Source organism: Protopterus annectens, chromosome 10.part0 (assembly GCF_019279795.1).
Source record: "Protopterus annectens isolate FY-2018-M chromosome 10.part0, PAN1.0, whole genome shotgun sequence".
In the NCBI taxonomy this organism is placed as follows: domain Eukaryota; kingdom Metazoa; phylum Chordata; order Ceratodontiformes; family Protopteridae; genus Protopterus; species Protopterus annectens.
The window spans coordinates 803,144,052-803,164,803 of record NC_056744.1 but is presented as its reverse complement, the minus strand read 5'-3'; positions in this window follow the sequence as shown (position 1 = coordinate 803,164,803).

The following is a 20,752-nucleotide window of genomic DNA, read 5'->3' as shown; positions in this document are numbered from 1 at the left end:
GGTCAAAATCTGTAGATGGATTTTGCATCCCAATATCATCGGGAGGTGTCTCAAAATCTTGCTGATGAAAGGAAATGCCTGAGGGCAGAGGTATACCCTCTTGTTTTTATAATTAGTGCCGTCTTGTGCTAATTTCCTGTCTTTCCTTTCTTTAACTTTCATCATCTTATTGTCGACCCTAGAAAATACCTTTTGGTATTCTTCCTTGTGGACTTCAAAAACTAGGTCTGAACTAATAGAATTAACAAGTTTATTTATGTCATCCTTGAGCTTGGCCAGTTTTCTGTTGTTAACCTTAATCAAAAGGCGTAGCAAATCTAAAAAAGTCCAGTCAAATAACTCAAGAAGCTCAAAATGGAATATACTATTGTATGTACAAACATTAATCGATGCCCCTTCAAAAAAATGAATTAAAGAAATAAACACACAGCTACTTAACTTTTTATGGAATCCACAAAAAACAAGAATTCATTTTAATTGGCATTGCAGAAGTTGGGAACATGATAGAATTACATTTCCAAGCATTGAATTATATGCTGAATCAGTTATTCTTAATTTAATAAATCTTTTGTTAAATACTGAATATTCTTCAGGTTGGAAAAATATACATAAATCAATATTACATCAATACTACATGCCAAAAACAGAAAATCTTGTTTTTTTTTTCGATACAGAAAAAATATACTTGATACTAAAAGATATAATATACAATCCTAAAAAAAGTTTAAATCTTATATCATTTCTTAATTATATTTTAAATAATTTTAGAAAAATAATGCTTAGTAATCACCTAATGAACAACACATTATTACTGATGTTCCCAATAATTCATACAAATAGGTGCTTAGACTCATTTAACTTAAATAAAATAATAGAAATGGAAAGCAATGGACTAAAATTTTGGTATCAATTCTTAAACAATGATAAGTTATATGATGTGGAAATCCTTATAGCTAGACAGAACATAAAACAAGATAATTGGTTAAATATACAAACATTTAAAGAAGTTCTCATTGGTAAAGTAAAGATAAATCCAAACACACCTATATTTAACATATCTGAAATAATATCCTTATTTTTTGGAAAAAATTCAGAAAGAAACATTAAAAGTACTTCTTTATCCACATGTTATACGGCCTTAAGAGAAGATACCTTCATACCAGAGAATTCTTAATTGAATTATTCAACTAACATTAATAAAGAGCCCTTTTCAGATGTTAATAAATCTTTAATATTTAAATCTATAAATAATACATCATCATCCCTTTATTGGAAATTTTTTACATGGATATTTATACACAGATGTTTTATGATGCCACATAAAATTGCTATAATGTAGAAAAAATATAACATTAAATGCTGTAGCAGATTGGTCACATATGTTTCTAAATTATAAGATAGTTTCTTCCTTTTGGTCTGAATTTAAAGACTTTATGAAAGCATTGTGGTCAGACAACTGTGAAATAACTGACTCATTGTTTATTTGTGTCTTTCGCCGTTTCCCGGTTAGGGGTCGCCACAGTGGAACTCCGGTCCGCTAATGATTGGTAGTGGATTTTTACGACCCAGGTTACCAGTCCTGACGCACAACCTTCAATGAAGGCATGCCCCATTCACGTATGCCTACACACAGAATACGCTCTAGCTGAGAATCGAACGGGACAATGTCTTGCTATGAGGTGATTAATACCAAAAATACAAACATATCTTCTTTGGTTACTTATGGCAATTGCAAAAAAAGTTGTTACAATAAACTGGAAATGCCAAAAACCCCTCTCATTCTCTGATTTCCTTGATTTAACAAAAATTGTATGTTATAGGGAATTGCAAACTTTCTATAGCAGAACACCTAACCTCACTCAAGCTGAAAGATGTGTTTGTTAAATATTAATTTTGATGAAAAATTGATTTTGCTATGGACCATGTATATAGTTTTGTTGTATATTTTTCACTTATATTTTTGGATTACATTATCACTTGACTTATATGTATTGTATATTACATGGTTATACCAAAAATTTAATAAAAAATATTTAAAAAAATCATATTTTCCTGAACATCACTTTCTTCCAGTATGTGTGTTTGAAAATATAAAATATTTTGGAGTTTCTTTTTACATATTACTTCCTTGACAAAAAGTTGAAAATCCTCCATTTACATTTTCTAGTTAAAAGGTATTTCTTTTTTTTTACCTTACTGGACTGTTTGATAATCATGCTAAAGGTACAGAACTGACATGTATTGATGAGCATGGTAAGAGACGGTACAGGAAGTAAATAGAAATGTGACTTTGCACATATAGATGTAACATTGCCATGATACAATTCCATATCATTCAAGATGAGATAGTCAAAACAAAGCAAATCAAAACACAAACTGAGGAAGATAAACCGGCTTCCACTGTTTCATGAGCAAAGTTAAAATCTAGAAAACACTGGGTGCCCCTGAGTGCAGAAGTAAGTTTTTGTGAATTTTGTAAATCTTTCACATGAAGATTTTAAGTGAAATGTACCACTAGCATGCACATATAACCATCCTTTCCCATCTCTTTTCCTCAGTAAATATGTTAGTACAGAAATAATTATGGCATGCTTAGTCCAGTGTGTGTGTGTGTGTGTGTGTGTGTGTGTGTGTGTGTGTGTGTGTGTGTGTCTGTGTGTGTCTGTGTATATACGCATACATGCTAGCTAGTTTCTAGGTGGGTTTGTGTGTGTGAGAGGGTGTGTGCATATGTGTGTTTGTGAACGCTCGTGTGTGTGTGTGTGTGTGTGTGTGTGTGTGTGTGTGTGTGTGTGTGTGTGTGTGTGTGTGTGTGTGTGTGTACATGTTTGTCAGGGGGAGGACATGACAACTAGCATCTATCTATTCCCCTACTTTCCTATGTTTTACCACTGATGTCCAGAATTGTTGATTAGTGAAGCAAAAACAGGGACAATAGAACTAAAGTTACTGGTTATTAATAAATGGGAAGAACAGCACCAATAGCACATTGATATATTTAATGCATGTATAAGCACACTGATAAACACAAGAAATCATCAATATGTCACCCGATTAAGTAACAAATGATGGAAAACATATTTTGGGTGTATTATTGTGACTCACAAGGAAAGAAATGAGCTGATTATTAGAACCATCACAAAAATGATGTTTGTGTTACAACAACATGACAAAAAAGTAAAGTAATTGTTTGACTTCAACTGTAGGTATGACACTGAGAAATGGAGAGTAATGCTGTGTTCCAAGACAAAACTGTCTGCTGAGGCTTCAGCTCATGTGCTGAGTACAGTTCTAAAATCATTTCTGCAAAAAGACAAAATCATGCTAAAGAAACAAGAGGGGAGACAGAAAGAGAAAAGCGAAGATGCTGCTATGTATGCAAACACGTGACAGGTGAGAAGAAGCTTAGAAAAAAATAACTGTACAGCCTGAAGGATATGAGTATAGGAAATGGTGAAGTGGCATTTAAATATCTAAAAGGGAATAAACAAAGCAAAGGAAGGTTAAATTAAGGCAGAACCAAACAGCAGGACCACTTCTTGAGGTGTATCCATTCAAGAATTTTTCTGGAGAGAACAAGAGTCAACAAGTGGAACGCTTCACACTCTAAGTACAATGTTTAACATTTAAACAGTTTAAGTGGGACAACTATTTTGTAAAATGCATGAGAAAGATATCTGGGTATGTGAAGTAAACATGGGGATGGATTCAGAATAGTAGTCTGCATAATGATGTCCTCACAGCTCCAATGCCTTCTAAATTTGATGAATTCTGACAATCTGACAGTCTGGCAGTTTACTTGAAGGGTTAAAGCTACAAACCATTTACAAAAGGGTCTATATCACAAAGTCGAACTTTTTGATCATTGTAATATCGAACCCTTATGTCCAAAACCCAACAAAATCGAAAGCACAGAACAGCGATTTTTTTCCCAGGGAAAAAAATTGCTGTTCCATGACAAAAAAAAAAAAACTTAACCTTAAACTTAAACTGAAGTGGGGGGCTTCACCCCTCATACCCCCCCTACTTAAATATACTAACTCCGAGATTGAAACACAGTGGAGGAAATAGCAAGGCCCCGAAAACGGCCCACCATTTTTTTCCCTGGGAGAAATGTCGATGTGCCTTGGCTTCTCTATTTTCCACTTTCGGACTTTAGGGTTTGATATTACAACGTTCAAACTTGTTTTAGTTCGACATTGTAATATAGACCCTTTATAAAATGTGTGAATCTAAGATGTCACTTAACTAGACAGTGTCTCTGGGTATCCCCTAAAAAGGGACATTTGTGTTCAGTGGGCTTACCTGACTAACAGAATACATTACACAACTAAGTTAAACAGAAGCAAGTCCTTTCTCTGATTATAAGAGCATTAACTGGGGAATTCATGCTTATTCTGACTGATGCTCATGTCAATGAAGATTCTAAAACCATAGTTACCTAAACTAAAAGCCACTTTTAAATTACTACAGAATGGCCTGCCTGGTAGCAGTTAGAGGAGAAAATTGGAAAATGTATGCCTTTTTTAAAAAAGCTCTGGCATTTATTAGTCCTATGAGTTTTTGGAAGAGTAGAAAGCTGCCAGGCATCTATTGTTGGTAAACTAACTGCACCAGACTACCAGCTCCTGTATAACATCTCCATCCATTAAGCTGGTTAATTGTGTCCCAGTCATGGAAGTAAATCTATGTCAGCATATGACGGATCCTTCTGCCATGTGGAGGGATGTACAACAGACTGAATTCCAAAGCAGCCACTAACAAATGCTGAACTGTTGAAGCATTTGTTTCTTCTGGGACTTAAGTCTTGTATTTGCAGTTACAGGAAGTTTATGTCTTACTCCAACCTTTTAGCATTGTCACATTTTATTGCACTTTTATTTCCATAAGTAGAATTACATGGAAAAGGTATTTTTCACTTTGAAGCCAGTCTATGTTCACAATCTTGTAGTTTCATTCACTGTTGTGGCAGGACTCTGATCTACTTCCAGATTTCAGCCTGCATAATCTGATGCCTTAGTCTGTTGTGGGATTGCAGCAGTGGCAGTATTGTGAATTTTTTTCCAAGATTTGTGCTTCAGAACTTTTTGCAGTTGTATATACCTGCTTAAAGGTACATTCCAGTGCCTTTCTGTTTACCTTGCTACTGTATTTTTCACTGTTCTTTTAGTCTGCTCCAGCCTCCACTGCGAGATTAAGCTAAAAGTTTCTGAAATTCTAACCATAGGACTAGAGCTCCAGTTTGATTTTTTCCTAACCCTCTCACCTTTATTCCATTGTGGTTTTAAAAGTCTGTGTCTCTGGCTTCCACCCCTTATTGGAATCTAACTTCCAAAGTCCCTCCCCCTCTTTCATTGCTATCGTCTGCTGTGTAACCTATTAAAGTACTTTAAGAATATAGGTTCCATATAACCATAATACTAAGTGCCCACCCAGCAAACCAGTATTGCACTTGAGTAAACCTCCTTTACTGCAAATTGTTTCCTGCTCATTTTCCCAGAGCTCCCATTGGCTTACCAACCTTGCCACAGTCTGAGGGGGGTCCTGAGATAATCCTGCTCCATCCTTGGTAGATAAGAGATTTATTTTACCTTTTTTGCACTTCAGTTAATTGTTGATTTTGTCTTTAAATCATTCTAAATGTCCCTAATACTTGAAATTGCATTGTCAAGACTATTTAAGTTGTTTTGTTGTATCATTAAACTCGGATGCAATCTTTCTTTGTGTTTTTACATCAAAAGGTTAATAATGCCTTGTACAAACACAAATACACAAAGAAGTATATTTTATCTACAAAACTACCCTTACAACTGAAACCTGTAACTTAATGTGGCTCAAACAAAGCCACTGCATGGAGACAAGCTTAGATCAGCTAGTTTGCCCATGAAACAGCATACTATCACATCTTAGCACAACCTAACCTAACCTACTGCTGGACTCCAAAGGCCTCCCAAAGAGACTTCTGTATAATCCAGTCCATAACTGACAGTAGCCCACCCAAATACAGGTCTGGACAACATGGATATGCAGTCTCCAAATGTTACCATAGCCAGTTTAGTAGATACTGACTTCATGAGACAATGTAGCAAATATCTCATGTTTATAGACAGCCATTTAATCTATAAAAAAAAAAACACAGCATGCAAGAGATGTACATGCACAATTTCAATGGAGACAAAAATTTTGCATAAAAAAGGTTGTCAAGAACACACACACCACATCTACCACACATAGTGTCCACCTCTTGCACAGACCAAATTATGCTGAGACACTGAAAAGCAATCTTCCCAAACTTCAAAGACTTCCTAAGCCTATAAATGGTGATGCCTATCCTCAGAAATCTCTAAAGCACTCACCAAAAGCAACACATATGCCTGTGCACAGTGTTGTCCCAAGAGAAACTCCATAAGGCAAGCAAGCACATTACCCAGGCCTCTTGACATAGGGGGCACCATTTTATGACACATAGATGCCCCACCCATCAGACTGAACGAGGAGAAGATAACAGTTAGTTGCTTATCTGGAGCCAGGTTATGTATGCACTAAAGTCACAACATTACAGGTACTGGTATAATTCTATCGCCACCTGAGATATACTTCACTGAACCATATGAAGGAATACATTGTTGATTTCCATGAATATGTGTCTCAGGCATGTATGTGCCTTGCATTGAGCAGCATTCCATCTTCACCAAGGATGATGCTTCAATATGAACAAAAGATCATTGACTTTAATAATTGGTTTAGTTTCTGGTGTCTTTGCAGGGAGATTCGATATTTGTCAGCATGACAGGACATGGCTAACAAACCACATTGCTTTGCAAGGGATAGTCTGCACATCTCCCCTAGGCTTCCAAATATTGGCTAAAACATTTCCACCTCTTTAGGATCTTTTTAAAACAATGACAAATTGACAACCCTGCTAACATAACAAATAAAACCCAAAGAAACCTAAAGATGTTAACTGCTCTTTGCTAGGAGCCTAAACAAGAAACTCCACACCCTACAAAATCTCCAAACTCAGGAGGCTATAGACATCTGTGCCATTGCCAAGACATGATTTAAATCCACAGAAAGTACTCCAGCAGTGCAAGGCTTCGGTGCCTTCCACATATTTAGAACATCAGTTGCACAGACAGGGACAAAAGGTGGAGAAGTCTCAATCTGCATTAGCAATACGCATAACTCTAGGTTGGTTAAACAGGATGATGCCCTGGAATTTACCCACATGGAAATCACCATACACAAATTCCCATACTATGTCCTAGCAAACTATAGATCAATTTCTATGTCCCTAGAATCCCATAAAAAGATAAAAATAAAAGAAACTCTAAAACCAAACCACACTGGCCGAATCCTAACCTTAATACGGTATATAACAAAAGGAAAAAAGTCAAGCTAAAGTCAGGAAGAGCAACTCCCATAATGATAGGAGCTCTCTAATTAAACTACGATGACTAATTAAGTCCAAGAAGGCAAATTATGAAGCCAAGATAACCTCACAGACTAAAGACAATTGCAAGGTCTTCTAGAGCTATGTCTAAAACCTCAAAGGCAGCACACATCAGTGTGCCAGATTGGTTGTTAATGGTGCCACCTTCACGGAGCAGTGACATAGCCAATTTGCTGGCTGACAAATTTTGCTCAGACTTCACCCCCTACTCCCCCCTGCCTCCCCTATGAAATAACTACTTGCATAACCCCCTCCCCCAACTATTGACAGGGAGCAGGGCCTGGTGGTGCTTCCTAAGACCAAAAACAGATTGTCAGTGAGTCCTGACTATATCCCAGGATGCATCCAAAATAGCTTGAAACATGACCTATTGAGACCACTTGAGTAACTTTTCAACTATAGCCTCAAAACAGGTTTTATACCACACAAATGGAGGATTGCAACAAGGGTGGATCATCAAACAAGCCTGGAAACTACAGCCCTATTAGTCTGACTAGTCTAATATGCAAATCCATGGATCAAATTATCATGGAAATGATCATCAAAGACAGAGGCAACCTTCAGACACTGGACACAACCCAGTTTGGCTTTGTCAAGGGAAGGTCATGCCTGCCAAACGTGGGCACCAAGGCAAAGGATGAAGGGAAAATGATGCATACTGCCTACCTGTCATGGCTCAAGTGTTCGATACAATATCCCACTCGGATATAGGTGACAACCTCACTGAACCAGACATAACCTCCTACATCACTAACTGGATTGTAAACTGGCTTTCAGACAGAACCTAGGAAGTCAGGATTGGAGACACCATGTCCATTAAGAGACAGATCACCAATGGGGTAACTCAGAGGTCCATGCTGGGGCCACTTGTATTTGGCATACACTTCTTGGAGGTAAATACTAATGTCAAGAGCCTTTGGCTGACCAAGTTCATTGATGACTATAAATTGATAAGTATCATAGACTCCCCATGAAACATACATCTTACAAGAGGGTCTAACACAGATAAATGACTGGTGCTAAAGTCATGGATTAAAACTCAATGCCAAGAAATTCATTATAGTGTATTTTGGGAAAAATGGCTCCTAGGCTAATTACTCCATCAATAATCCATCCTTAAGAGATGACCTGGTAGTCAGGGATCAGGGAACATATGTAGACAGTAATCTGGCTTTTATTCAATATGTGGCCAAGGAAGTAAAAAAAAAAAAAATCATTCTATGGTGCCCGACTTATAAGTAAGGGCACGACATCCAGATCCAAGGAAGTCATAAAGCCCTATCTCTATACTCAGTCTCTTACAGATGACTAAAGGGTATCTGTGTCTGGCATACAAGGCATCCTAGAATCCAGCTCTGATGGACCTTTTGCATATCTGCAAAATGATCAGCATCAGAACCAGTAGATCCAAGGATTTAAATTTTGCTTGTGACATAAATAAGACATGCTGGTGAGACAGACATGTGCCTCAGACGATACCCATACTCTGGAACAGGCTGCCCACCCATGTGAAACAGAGTCCATCCCTAACCCTATTTAAGCATAACTTTGACCGATGGGTGGGAAGTCAGAAATGTATATAGTGCACTATATTCCTCATCACTTTTTCTGTATATGCTCAGCATCACAGTTCTTTGTGTAGGATAAATGTTCATGGTTTTATTGCACAATTGTATAGTACACAGAGTGTTTTTTACACTTGCTCAGTTTCCCTTCCCCAGCTCTGGGGTTGTTACTCAATTATTTAATTGTGTTTGACTAACTCCATTATCAATTTAGCTTTGTGTAAGGGGGGTTTGTTTGTATATATAAGGTAAATTTGGATTTACTTATTTTATTCTGTTGAAGTCCTTTGTGGGACAAAAGCATTCAATCCGCTTTAAATAAAGTGAGTATTTCGCGTTGCAGTTCACTGGGTTCAGTTTTGTTTTTTTGAAGGCCCAATCAATTGGAAGAAGTACAGTATTAGTATTTTGACTTTCAGATAATTTTCTGTAATAGGATTAGACTGAATGCATGGGGGCCATAAGCTAATAGGTATGAAACATTCCTTTTACCAATGGATAAAGGTAAATTCTGCATTTTATCCACTCATTATCCACTCATTTTTAGAAACTGCCCATGCACATATATGCCATCCTATTCCCTTTCAACCTTCACTCCAACTCTTGTACCTATGTGAGTAACATTTTGCCACTCAACTCCCATTCCTGCACTTATTCCAGCTGTCCAGAAACCTTTCAGGAAAACAGTTGCCTGCATCTGTTTTTTTTTTTACCAAAATTCATTGGACGAGTAACCATGTATTCTCCTCCTGCTATATATCCCTTTTCAAAAGTTGAAGATTCCAGCACTGCTATGTTACATTTTCTGCAAACCCATCAGATCCCAGACGCGTTCTTTTCCATAAGCTCTACATCTGCATTATTAACAAGTAGACCTCAAATCTGTGTTAATGCATCAGCCCAATATCCCTGACTATATGAATCTCTATCCTTTCAACATTTTAATGTTATCTTCTTCAAAGTCACCAAAACTGAAAACCCTATACTGTATTAAGGCTAAGAAGAAATCTATGAGGTAGAAAAAAGTTTACCGAACCAGAAACATGATAAACTAGGAAAATAACAAAGCCAAGGGTATACTAAAAATCACTTTATACAAAATAAAGGTAAGCACTTTCGGACATTGCCAATGAGTGAACTTCTGAAGAAGTTCACTCATTGGCAATGTCCGAAAGCACTTACCTTTATTTTGTATAAAGTGATTTGGAGTATACCCTTGCCTTTGTTGTAGAAAAAAGTTTATCTTTTCCATAAAATGAAATATGCTACTTACAGCAACACTATAGCACAAAAGTCAGCATGACATTTTTATCACCTGCAGCATTTTCTGAGGGGGTTCTAGGTGCTGCAGCTTGTCAGTCATCTGTGAGCTACCCTTCTGAATTTTAGATTAGTTATGAGTTCTTTCTGCAATTTAATCACTGTCCTATAATCTGATTTGCCATATTGTATTATTTGCTTGTAGTCTGCAAATAAGCACCTTTTCAGTTTTCTCCAGTTCATCTCTAATAAAATGCAACCCAAGCTCGACTACAGTGGCACCCCACCTGTCATCCACCTGGAATAACAAATCACTCAGCTTACAATGACAATGTTCTGACTCTGGCAACCAGATGTACAGCATATTGATCACTGCTGCAGTAGCCTTAGCAATATTGGGTTATATCCTGCCAAGGATATAAAAGCTGACCAGTTTCCAAAGCTTCAGGGCTCCTTCTATGAATACAAACTGTCAGGCAGCCTGAGCTGAGATGACTAAAAGACAAGGTTGGGCATCAAGCCCTTCAGAGCATCACTGCTACCCACCAATATACTCCTCTGAGGCATTCGAGGATCAATGGTTGGCTTATGCTGTTTCTTCACTGAGTAGATAATTTCCTTTGGGGAAAACACCTTCCATTTAATAATTGGCTTATTATTTATACTGTACTTTTACTCTTCAGGAAAGTTATTTTTAATCCCGAGGTTTGTGTTTAAATGGACTGTCATGAGACTGTACTATACTTTTAAACAGAAGCACTCTTTTTTTACTGTCAGTTTAAAAGTTATTTAAAGTAAATAGAAAGCATTTATTTCTATGGAGAAATTGTGTTTAATTTACTTTGTGGGACTGACAGTGTTGTAAAGTGTTTTTTTTTAGTGTCTGTGTAGGGAAAAAGTGACTTTTAAAGACCTTTTAATCAGTACTGGCTGCTTGTTTTCCCTGGGAAAGAGGCACCGTTTATGGCTTGGCCATGAAACAGTCAGTCCCATGGTCATTCCTTCTTCCAGTCACCAGAAGAAAAAAAATTAAGCAAATAGCCTTTGCACAACAAAATGGCCACAGCAGACTGACCCACCTGCAGCTGGGATAAACTGTTAGCCTGCTGTGGCCATTTTGTTGTGCCTCATACCACTCATTTTTACCCTGAATCCCTCTAGTGTAGCAGCTACAGTCACTTTGAACCAAGAGTTAACCATGCCCTCTGTAGCTGTTGGGGTCCCCTTAGTGGGCAAGGGAGATCCACTTTGTTGGTCCTGGGAGAAGAAACAAGAAAGGCTTCCCTGTTTTGTGAAAATATTGTCCCCATTCCTAGGGAAGCTCCTGCTGTCACTAATAACACTGTTGCCCCATTTGTCCTGTCAGAAAGAAGAATACAACTAAGCATGTATGTACTCCTCCTCAAATTTTCTTAGATAAGAGTAGTTTACTGGGCCTAGCTCAGGTAATCCTTCTTGTATGGTAATTTCTGGTAAAAGGAAGAGGGCTACTTCCTATCCTGTTTTGCGGGGGTTTGCATGGCTGCATTCTTAGAACCTCCCAGATTATGTTAAATATAAGATTTTAAATTCTCCTTTCATTAAAGATTTAGTTTTTGGTACTTCTGCTGTAGAGGTGATCAAAAAGTGTGATGAAAGGAGTAAGGTGATAAAAGGAATCTTTAAGATTTTCTAGACCTTCTTTTCCAAATTTACCAAGGGATTCTCTAACTCCTGATCCAGTTTTGGTAAGAATCAAAATAAACACTCTCAACAGAATGCATCTAAACAGACATTTAAGAAGAAATGGCAAGAGGGTTCCAAGAAGAATTCTGGAATCTCCCAAAGCCAAGGACAATCATATAAGTTGGAATGAATATTTAAGAGACAGTGCCCCCCTCCCCCCACATTGGCACTCACTTTTGTCTTCCAGAAAGTCTCAAGCTCCACTTTTCTCTTTCCCAACAGATAGTTTCAGACAAGTAGGGTTTAAACATCATTCATCAAGGTTACCTTTTTAGGTGGTAATTCCTCATCTTCCAACCAGTCTCTTTTGTTTCCACCTGTTCTTGATCACATGCTATCCCAGGCAGTGATAGAATAACTTCCCCCCTTCCCAGGTGGGAAAGTGGTTTTATTCAAGATGTTTTTAGTGCCAAAGAAATAAAATGTTTGGAGATAGGTTCTGGATCTTTTTCCCTAAACCTGTTTGTGATAGTGCCCAAATTCAAAATGATGACATTTCACAACCTATTACCTCTTCAAGTTTCCTAGTAACACTAAGTAACACTAGATGTAAAAGATGCTTATCATGATCCCTATTCATCCAGATTACAAGTGTGTCTGGATCACATTATAAGTTCTCTGCCTTACCTTTTGGACTGTCCATGGCACCAGGACTGTTCACAAATTGTCTAGCTCCAATTATAGCTCATTGCATACAAAAAGATATCCACATTTTTTCATATTTAGACAACTTGCTTATTTTTGTAGAGTCTTTTTCAAAGTGTCAGGAATCTCTCTCTCTCTCTCTCTCTCTCTCTTGGGTAAGAGATCTCTTACGCAAGCTGGGATTCTAAAAGAGCATTCAAAAGTTTTTCTTCACACCTTGACACAGGATTGTGTTTCTGGTATGTCAACTAGACACCACAGTTGAAAGAGATTTTCTTCCACAGGGAAAATAGATTTATATCTAGATCTTTTTCTAGGGTTTTCCAACCAGACTTCGGTCACTGTGAGGGAATACATTAGAATTGTGGTTCTCATGGATTCTATGATTCTCATAATACTCCTGGCAAGACTCCATATGAGAAATATACAATTAGATCTGAAGTTCTCTCAGTCCCAGCACCAATATTTTTTGTCTTTTCTAATCCAGTGCTGGGGTTTGTCAGAAGAAACATCACTTTGTGGAGAGAACAGATATCCCTAAATCTAGGACCCCCTTCTCTCTCACTGTTCCAAAGCAGTCGGTCATTGACTTGTCCTGAGGAACAGTTTCAGGAGGAATAAAAGTGCAAGGTGTGTGAGATACCAAGAACAGATATAAGCACATAAATATAAAAGAGATGCTTGCCATAATCAACTCTCTGACTCATCTTTGGTCCCTAGGACCTCTTCAAGTGGTTACATACAATATCAGTCATTCAGGACATCAGCAAGCAAGGGGAAACCAGGTTGTACCCCATTTTCAGGATAGCCATGTTAGCTTGGGATACAGCTTCACAGCCCAGTCTCATTCTACAGACATCCTGCATTATTTCAGAGCAAACCTGTGTGGCAGACAAGCTGAGCAGGACAAGAGCAGACTCTCACAAATGGCAACTATCTCAGGGGGTATTCCAAACTTTGATCCATCTATAGGGAGTTCCTTAAGTAGACCTATATGCCTCTTCTTAGAACAATCAGCTGACATGATTCCACTCCAGAACACCATGAAGAAAGGCCTGGAAGACAGATGCCATTTCTTTTCCTTCTACAGAAATGTTCCTGTATGCTTTTCAACCATTTCCACTAATAACCAGGGTACTTCTAAAGATTCAAAAGGAATCCCCCAAGATCATTGTGGCAACTCCCTTTTGGCATGGGCAACCATGGCATTCCCTTCTTTTGGCAATGGACAGAGATGATTTCCACAAGTTTCCTCATAGGATGGATCTACTCACTCAAGAACAGGAGTGTTTGCTACACCCCAACCCCAATCAACTTCAACTGATTGTCAGAATGATACAGACATTTCCTTTTAGACATATCTTTACTGATGATGTGCTACAGTTACTAAATAAGGCAAGAAAATCTGCTACTAGAAAATCATATATTAACAAATGGAAAAAAATTACTAGTTGTTGCCAACAACATAACCAGCACCTACTCAGGGCTAATTATTCTTTGATTTTGACAATATTTGTGTGACTTACTATCCTATGGCCTTCCTTACTCCTATATCAGGGTTTATTTATCAGCCACTTCAGCATGTCTGGTCATGGATCCTCCTCTTATAAGGCAGTCTTATGTCAAAATGTTTTTGAAAGGGTTTTGCATAAGAGGCTTCCAAGAAAAATGGTGGCCCTTCCTTGGAATCTGATTTTTTTTTTGTTACAGAAGCCACAACTTGCCCAATGTAAACCAACTAACATGAGTGACTTGAGGCACTTAACATGGAAAACTGTTTTACTGACTGCACTGACCTCTGAAAGAAGAGTATCTGAGTAGCAAGCTCTTATGATGAGTCAACCCTACCTCATTTTTCATAGGGACAAGGTTACTTTAAGAACTAATCCTTCTTTTATGCCTAAAGTGGTATCCAAGTTTATCTTAATCCAGACTATCTAGCTCCCTGTTTTCTTTCCTAAACCCAAAAATGATGGAGAAAGGATATCCCATGCCTTGGATGTCTGCAGACAACTCAGGAGCTATCTTGGCAGAACTAAATCTTTTAGATCATTGGATCAATTTCTCATTCTTTTTGATGGTCAGAAGAAAGCAGAAACTGTGTCAAAACAGACTATTTCAAAATGGTTGTCAAAGGCTATTACCTTTTTTGATACTCACCACAACAAAACTATTGCAGGCAAAGTCAAGGCCCACTTGACCAAGGTCTTGGCTTCGTCTATGGCTTTGTTGGAAAGGGTTGGATTCTAAACGTATTCTAAAAGCAACAACTTCATCCTTTGTGCATACTTTTACAAAGCACTATAAGCTTGATTCTTTCTAGGTATAGATCAGGCTTTACAAGGACCATTCTCCAGGGGTTCCTGCACTCTTCTCCTTCCAACTCACAAATGTAGTAAGCTAGGGTAATCTACCAGTATAATAACACCAGAAACTTGTAGTGCAACACTGCCAACTTGATTTCACCAAAGTTTCTTTATTGAGTGGATTGCTTTCACTCAAAAATGTACTCAGAATTTCATCAGAACTAATTTAACAGATTAAAGAGAGACATTTAAATACCATCTTAAAAAAACACATGACAACAGCCAGCCACTAATATCCAAACCCCAAATGATCAATCAGAACTGCAACTAAATATTTATAAATGTTTTTAAAAACACAAATTAAAAAGCATCTTAATATTTTAATTTTAAAAGGCAATTAATGGAACAGGCTTTATTTAACCCTGGGTCATTTTTGGCATCTAATCTAAGATGTCATTTAAGCTCACATTTATCCAAATGATTAAACAATAAAAGCAGTAGCTGAACTTAACTTCAACAAAATAATAAACAAAAGACGGCACGGATCACCCAATGAGACAAGACACACTTTAATTTCTCCAAAACATTAGACAGTGAGTGCTTTCATCACAAATAGTGACTTCCTCAGACTGAATAATGACAAACAACTACTTGTTTTTTTTAAAAACATAAAACAACCAATCATAAACACAATAAACAATCATGTGCTTTGCTTACTGTGATGTTTCAAGCCCTTCCTTCTAAGATAAGCTGTGAAATCATCTCTATTATTAAGGCCAGGTGGAAAGCAGACATTTAATCTCACCTGCCAAATATACTCTCTCCAGCCTAACTTACTTTCAGCATCAAATCTTTTATCACAATTAGATATTTCTTCAAGCACTATAAATTTAAATTTGATGCTACATCTATTGTTCGAATAGTCTTTGGCCAAAGCATTCTTTAAATCCTTAGATTCCACAGCATATTTGTGCTCATACACACATTTGTACAGTTCTCTCACAGTACGTCCAACATAAAAAGAAGGGCAAGACTGACACGAAATTAAATACACTACATACTTGCTTTTGCAGCTAAAAGAAATTTTTAAAACTGTATTTAAAGCCATTTATATTGACTTCACAAATATCAGTTAACATATAGACACATAATTTACAATTGAAACATTTATACATGCCCATCTTTTTATGAATATTCTGAACTGGTTTATCTAATTTACTTTGAAAAAGATTCTTAAAACTTTTGCCTCTCTTATACATAAATTGGGGCTCATCTCCCAATCTATCCTTTAGTTCAGTAGAGCTTTGTATTATTTTCCATTTATTAACTATCAAGTTCTTAATTTTATGACTATCAACAGTATTACTAATCTGCATACAAACTCCATAATCATTATTACTTTCTGCTCTTCAATTCAATTTATGAATGTATTTTAGCTTGCTGTATACACTTTGATGTTTATGTACTGATTTTTATGTAGCATGAACAATTTTGCGTGTATGTTCCTTTAAGGACAATTTGAGTATGGAATTAATTGTTTAATTGGTCTTTTTGGAGGGATATTTAAATGATTTGGGGTTTTTAACTGTTGTCTGATGAAGTTTGCTTATGAAGTAAACGAAAGCGCTAACCATAATTTCTGCTGGCTTGGTGTGTTTCTTTGTTTTTTTGTTTTTTTATGAATATATGAGAAAACTTAAAAAAATCCAGATTGTTATTGATGTAACTTAAAAAATCTCGTAACCTAATAAGGGTATCTACCCACAAAATAAATATATCATCTAAACATGTTGTATGTAATGTCCAACAACCCTTGAACTCACTACTAAAAATAAATTCTGTTTTCCATTGAGCCATTACATAATTGGCAAAAATGAGAGCACATGCCACTCTCATAGCTACCCCAGTGGTTTGTTTAAAATATTCCCCTTTAAAATAAATAAAATTGTTTTTCAAAACTACTTCTATCAAAACCACAAGGGCATTAACTTTGTCTGAAGTCAAATTACCCTGTTTAAACAATAGTTGTTCAAACCACTGTTACCCATTGTCGTGGGATAACAGAAAACATGTCGTGGACATCTATAGTTGCAAAAATAGCATTTGGACAAAATTCAATGTCATTTAACATGCTCAAAAAATGCCATGAATATTTACATATGTGTTTTATAATTTCCAAGCCTTTCTTTTCAAATAATGATCAATCAGCTTTGCTATATAAAAATTTTTGATCTCGAACCATCAACTATTGGATGGATAGATGGATCTACCAAATGGGATCCCAAAGATTCTGGCAATAACAGGTTTGTCATCGAGCATGTAATCATGTTCACTTTCCAGAATGTTACCTTGAAATACCATGTCTTCAAGTAGGAAATCAGTTTTTACAAAGACAATGCTAATTTAATTTCTCAAAATCTCTTCATGTGTTTCATCCATTGACAATACATTCATAAGGTTCCTATAATCTTTGCTGCTCATTACAACAAGCCCACCCTCTTTATCTGGTTTCATTAATCTAATTTTGCTATAATCTACCAGTTCTTTATTTTTTTAATTACTATGTTTTAAAACATTATGTATTTTGTACACACAGACTTTTCCTAACAAATGAATACTGTGATTTAGTGGAAGGTTAAAACAACTAGCTCTATGCAGCACATTAGTGCTACTCAATCCTGTCATTAAAGAACCACAAAGCTAAATTAAGTTTATGAGTGTACAACTTTAAATTACATAAAATGTCCACTTTTCTGTGTTTTCTTCATCAGAGAAACAAATGAATTATTGTACTAGCCAAGTCTCTGTAAGCAGACTTTGAGGTAAAAATAGTCTCCAAGCTAAGGATAATCATAAGGCATTTTTTAGTTATGTCTGCAGTCTTAAGGACAACACCAACAATGTGCAGAATTAGCTGTAGGTGGTACTACCTATATTCAGCCGGAAGACATAGCAAATCTTCTGGCCAGCAAATTCAGCTCAAATTGTACCTCCCCATCACCCCAGTTCTCCCCCCCAAAATACCCTCCATCACTCCACCACCAATTATCACCAAAGAAAAGATTGCCACTGCATCCTCTAAAGCTAAAAACACAGCTTCTATGGGTCCTGACAATATACTAGGTTGCCTCTTAAACAGCTTAAATCAGGACTTAGGCCCACTAGGATCTCTGTTTAACCACAGCCTCCAGACTGGCTTTGTCTAAAGTGGGACCATCTACTGACCCAGGAAATTACAGACCCATAAGTTTGACTAACCTTATATGTAAAGCCATGGAAAGAATAATCATGGACCTGTTAAATAACGACATAGGAGACCTCTAAACACTGGACTTAACCCAATCTGGCTTTGTCAAGTGCAGGCTGTGCCTACTGAATCTGTTGGATTTCTTTAAGAAAGTCACTAAGGCCATGGATGAGGGTAAAACAGTACATACCGCCTACCTTGACCTGGCCAAGGCATTTGACACAATTCCCTACTCAGGTATTATAAATAAATTCATAAAACTGGGCATAAATCCCTATGTCACCAGATGGCCAATTGGCTCATGGACAGGACACGTGGTTAAAGTGGGTGAATCCAAATCCAGCAACAGGCCAGTTATTGTAGGTGTACCACAAGGCTCAGTACTGGGACTCCTCCTGTTTGGAATATACGTCTCTGAAGTCAAGGCTAATGTAAAAGCCTCTGGATGACAAAGTTTGCCAATGACTGCAAGCTGGGGCAATCACAGAATTCCCCAGTGATGTAGATATCCTTCAGGAGGGTCTAGATCAGACAAATTATTGGTACCAATACAGTGGCCTAAAACTAAATGCAAAAATGCATTATCATATTCTTTGGGAAGTCAAATGCCCCTGTAAATTACAACATCAACAGCATGCTCGTTAGAGTGGACTCAGAGGTGAGAGATCTAGGTACCGCGAGAGATTGTAGGCAGAACTTTGACTGCCATGTGTACACAGTGGTGAGGAAATCTTTTTATGTGGCACAACTTATAAGCAAAGGTATGGCATCCAGATCCAAGGAAATTATAGTCCCACTGCACTCAGCCCTCATTACACCAATAATCAAGCACAGTGCACCAGTTGGCATGTACTTAACTAGGCACTTACAGCAGCTGGAGTGACCTTAGAGGTTCCTCACAAAGAAAATACAGAGTGTAAACAACATGAACTATGCAAATAGACTAAAAGCCTTATCTCTTTACTTTGTCTCTTACTGACTATTAAGGAGTGACCTATGCCTGATCTACAAGAAGGACACAACTCCAGCCCTGATGGAGCTGCTATACATCTGTAAGTCAAACAGCACAAGGGTCACCTGATCTAGGGATCTAAACTGAGTCAGCGACTCAAAAAAAAACATGCTGGAGCGATAGATATGTGTCTCAGAGATTGCTTATTCTTTGGAAAAGGCTTCCTATTCATATTAAGTAAAGCTCTTTCCTAGCCCTCTTCAAATGCAATTTGGAACAATGGATGGGGAATCACAAATTCACACCTGGGGTAGTGCCTGTGTACCTTATGGATAGGATCACTCTGTACGATACTCAATGTACAACCATAAATCCATGCCATCCTCTTGCCCCTAGGGGTCATACATTGGGTAAAATCGGTAAATATTGGCTAGGTTTGTAAGGGCCCTTAAGTTGTTAGCCTAGTAATCTCCTATGAACCTATAAACCTTTGAACCATTCAACCAAATACTATATTCTTTAGGGACTTTAAATATCCCACTATAAACTGGGGATCCTATATAACCCCTAATTTAAGGTGATTCCTAGACTTTATAAACACAAACAACCTGGACCAGTTAATGCATATGTCTATTAGAGATGTGAACATATTGGACTAGCTACTCACAAATATGGGCAGTGTCCTTTGAAATAAGAATCCATTTTGTTACCACAGAAAACCATGTAACAGAAACTACTTCAAAGCAAACTACCTTTATTAAGTCATAACCCGTCACAACTCCAAGCCCCTTGAAACCCAGATAACACAGCAGCCTATGCAGAATTATTCACAGAAGCTCTGCACAACCAAGGCAGTGGTTGCATAGAGGCTGCTGTGCCTACCAGAAGTAAGCCCAAATCTAACAAAAAAAACAAGCCACCCTGCTGGAATCCAAAATTAAACAGGTTGTACAACAAAATAAAAAAAAGCCATAGATAATATTAGGAAGTGTAACAACAAAAAAGATAAAAAATCTCTCATCTAACTGAATGTACCACTAAGAGGACTATTTAAGTCCATCAAAGTAAAGTTAGCATCCCAGATCAAGGGCAACCATAAGCTTTAACTATGCCTGAAACCTCAAAGGCAGCCCACAACAGTTTGCCAAACTGTTGGAAATGGAACCACGTTCATGGAACTGGAAGATATAGCAAATCTTCTGGCTGACAAATTCAGCTCCAACTTTGCCCCCCCTCTCACCCCCTGCCGCTTCCCAGAAAATACCATATAATACAATCCTTCCAACTATCAGTAGGAAGCAGGTCTTAGATTTGACCTCTAAGGCCAATAATACAGCTTTGATAGGCTCCAATTACATTGTAGGATGCCTCCTAAATAATCTGAAATATGACCTGTCAGGGCCACTGGTGTCACTATTCAACTACAGCCTTCGCACACGCTTTGTGCCATGTGAATGAAAGAGTACAATAGTCATCCCTCTCTGCATAAGGGTGGACCCTCAACAGATCCTGGGAACTCAAAAAACAACAAGTAGCCTGAGCTGACCATGGTAAATTTGTACTAATAAAAAAATATAAAACCACAATAAAACACTGCAT